Genomic DNA, 4067 nt, shown 5'->3' with positions numbered 1-4067 from the left:
GTAAAAGCCAGATGCACAAAGCAGCACGTGTACCTAGAGTTCATTTGCAGTGGCTAGAGACCCTGGCAACCGCCACCCCCCCTCTCGCCTTGAAAATAAATAAAATATTTAGTACCATCACTAGAGAAATAGTGAAGATACAGTTCTTCAGAAAGAACATCTAGATGCTTCTGGGTAAAAAGATGGCAGGCATTCTATCCTGAAATATTCTGGAATGTCTGAATCAAGGGCCCTGGCCACCCTGCTTGCTTCCCATAGCTGCTTCTCCACACATGGAGGAACAGTCCCTGCAGCTTGTTCAGGCGACTTGTTTCCTAGTCAGCCCTTTCCCTGAGGATTCTCCCAGGAGTCCCAAGGCCAGCAGATCCCTTGCATGTGTGTCCCAAGGGTCTTCCTCAACTACAAGGACATTATAAGGGGAAACCAGTGCCTGCCTCCCTGATAGATGCTGTGCACTGTGGTAAACTGAGCAGCAACCAAGCAGAGAGCCGTGACTGATATGTTAATTTTCCATGAAATGTTCATAATCCTAGGATAACTTGCTTTTCACCAAGTCAATTCCCAAAAGCTTTCCTTCAAGGCCAGAAGCTATCTGTCCAGAGGACAGTCACTTTACAACAAGGACTTCAACAATATCCCAGAGCCTCCAGTTCCTACTGGAGCATCTGTCGCTAAATCCCCCATCCAGTGCAAAGGAAAGCATGCCTTGCTCTTGCCTGTCCCTAACACATTGTCAGGGAGACTCTGTCCACTGTCTGTCCCCGGTGCTGAACTCTGGGAGACACAGACCATGTCCACTTTCCATGCTTGACTCTGAGCCCAGCACAGAGCACAGCTACTTATAAACATAACTCTTGGCTACAGCACCTTGGAATTAGCATGCATCGCTGTGAACATGTCTAAGAACTCCAGCCATCAGCCTGGCTAGCGTCCTGTTTTCTGAGATGACAGTGAGCCTGGTGGGTCCAGAATCTTGCCACCAAGCTTCTTCCATTGACCTGGGCTCTAAGGCTACAAATGGTTCACGACTGGCCAAGCAAAGACTTGCACCTCAGTTTCCCAATCTGTGGCTAAACCCAACAGGCCCAGTCTCCAAGCTCAGGTCTTGGGAATGTGAGCATCATGTTACAGAGAGCACACAAGGCTGCATGTCTCCGCCTATGCTGGCCACCTCTTTGCCTACCTGCCCTGGGACATTGTGGTGCAGGTTGTTCATTGCTAGTGCCCTCTGTAACAGCCACACTGGGTCTAGTTGTAGCCCTAAGACCCGACACAAGTGTATGTGTGAATGGAAGGTCAACACCATCACTATTGGCCCCACTAGGGTAGTCCTCCAAATGAGTCACTTCCAGAAGCTTCCAGGAGGACTGGGACACCATCCTTCCCTAGATGTGCACACTGCTGTTGGCTAACAGAAGCACCGACCAGGCCTCTGATTTAATAAGACATGCTGTGTCCTTCACATTCTCCAGAGAATTCTGTGCAACCAGCCCCATTCCCCAGACCTTTCTGCCAACTGTTTGGGGGGAGCATATGAGTGAAAGCAAAAACATTTTCAAAATTCACTGTCCATTACTTTTTTTTAGAATTCCCCTTGTAAAAGTGCTAGAAAGCAGGACTAGGGAGATGGCTCAGCTGAGGAAGTGCTTGATGCATACACATGAAAATCTGACTGCAGATCTCAAGTAAAAGCTGGCTATGGGGGCTAGAGAGATGGCTTAGTGGTTAAGGTATTTGCCTGCGAAGCCTAAGGACCCAGGTTCAATTCCCCAGTGCCCACGTAAGCCAGGTGTACAAAGCGATGTGTATATCTGAAGTGCTTTTGTAGTTGCCAGAGGCCCTGGTTCACCCATTCTCTCTCTCTTCTCTCTCTCTCTCTTCTTTCTCTCTCATAAATAATTTTTCTTAAATTTTAAAGCTGGCTATGGTGCCACACACCTGCAATCTCAGCTCTGAGGAGGTAGAGACAGAGGGTCTCTGGGTTTGTTAGCTAGCTAGTCTAGCATAATCCGTGAGTTCCTATCTCAAAAGTAACATGAAGAGCACTCAAAGAAGACACTCTGTGTCAACCTCTGGCCCCTGAGCACATGCACTACATGTGCATGTACATGCATACACCCATATACACAGCACACATGCACATACACCTGAAAAAAAAAAAAAAAACAGATCCTAGAATGCCTGGGCTGCCAGCACTAGAGAAGCCAGGAGGAGGACTGCAGAGATCTTGAGGCCTAGACTACAGTCAGATCCTGTCTCAAAAATAACCTAAAAAGGGCTGGAGAGATGGCTTAGTGGTTAAGCACTTGCCTATGAAGCCTAAGGACCCTGGTTCAAGGCTCGATTCCCCAGGACCCACGTTAGCCAGATGCACAAGGGGGCGCATGCATCTGGAGTTCATTTGCAGTGGCTGGAGGCCCTGAAGCACCCATTCTCTCTGTCTCTATCTGCCACTTTCTCTCTCTGTCACTCTCAAATAAATAAATAATTTTTTTAAAAAAAAACCTAAAAAGTAAAGATTCTAGGCTTGAGAAAAGGTTCAGAAGTTAAGGCACTTGCCTGCGAAGGCTAAGGACCTGGGTTTGATTCCCCAGTACCTACATAAAGCCAGCTGGTGGGGGGGGTGGGGGCATCAGATGAATTGAGGCATAATCAATATACATGTGATACATGTGTGAAATAATAACAAGGTGACGCATGCATCTGGAGTTTGTTTGCAGTGGCTAGAGGCCCTGGCGTGCCCATTCTCTCTTTCTCTTTCTCTCCCTCACCCTCCCATAAAATGTTTTTTAAAAATAAAAAGTGAATATTTTTAAAATAAGAGATTCTAATACTCTAGTGAGTGTCATATTTGATAGTGACAAAAAAGCACTTCACCTGTATGAAAGAGCATTTTATTTTAATAAAGAATAAGGTTTTAAATGGATACAAAAATAAATATTCATTCCACATATTACAGATCTGAGCATTGACATTCACTGGAGCAAAGGATCTTACAAACACATCTGTCATCCTTAAAAATACAATGCTCCCTCTGTTGACAAGGAGGAAAAGCCATGTTCACAGGTGCTTCCCTGCGTTCATGAGCACATCACACACAACCCAAAGGTCTCTAGTGACATGGCCTGTCTCCATCATCTTTGCAGATGAGCCATGAGAAACACCGACATTCTCACCATAATTTCAGACTGCTACCCCAGCACCTTCCCCACTTCTGAAAGCAAGGGTCAGTAAGGACTTCCCTGCCTATGTCTGTGAGATACCAGCACATTCAGTGGGACCCAGGCTCTCCAGGGGAAAAGGAGAAAGAACAGAGGTGTTCTCTGACCCCTTGGGCAAGAATAGAGGAAAGAGGTGCTCCCCTACCCCCACATCTGCCTGGAATGCCCATCTGTGTACACTGAGAGCCAAATCAAGTCCTGGTTGTTGGCTCACATCTGCAAGGAGTTGGGCCCTGAAGTGATTGCTCCCATGGGTGCAACCTCTGCCGTTCAGACTCCAGAGTGGGGAGCCAGTGAGGAGACATGAGCAGCCCTAAGCCAGCCAGCCAGGCCACGAGGCTTCCATCCCTGGTCAGTATCTTGGTTACGGGCAAGAACACTCTGGCACCTTATGTCCAGTAAATGGGGTGAGTGCTCACAAGACTAGAGCTGGGACTTCCCCCTTAGGCTGGGCTTTTTTTAATTAGTTATGTATACAGTGTGTATACAGCCATGTTGGTACCATCATCAGCCTCCTCCCTATTGGACTGGGCTTTTTACTGGATCACGGAAGTGGGTGTGGGACACCCTGGGACAACACGTGAGTGAAATGCTGAAGGGTCCCCTTCCCTGTCCCTGGTCTGACTGCACCCTCACACAAATCCCCACCAGCTGGTGGGGGGGTGGGGGTGTCAGATGAATTGAGGCATAATCAATATACATGTGATACATGTGTGAAATTAAAAAAAAAAAATACATGTGCAACCTCCAATTCCTTTCTGTTGCTGTTGTTTTTGGTTTTTGAGGTAGGGTCTCGCTAGCCCAGACTGGCCCGGAACTCCCTCTGTAGTCCTAGGCTGCCTTGAA

This window comes from Jaculus jaculus, chromosome 1 (genome assembly GCF_020740685.1).
Source record: "Jaculus jaculus isolate mJacJac1 chromosome 1, mJacJac1.mat.Y.cur, whole genome shotgun sequence".
Classification (NCBI taxonomy): domain Eukaryota; kingdom Metazoa; phylum Chordata; class Mammalia; order Rodentia; family Dipodidae; genus Jaculus; species Jaculus jaculus.
Note: the sequence above shows the minus strand (reverse complement) of the source record.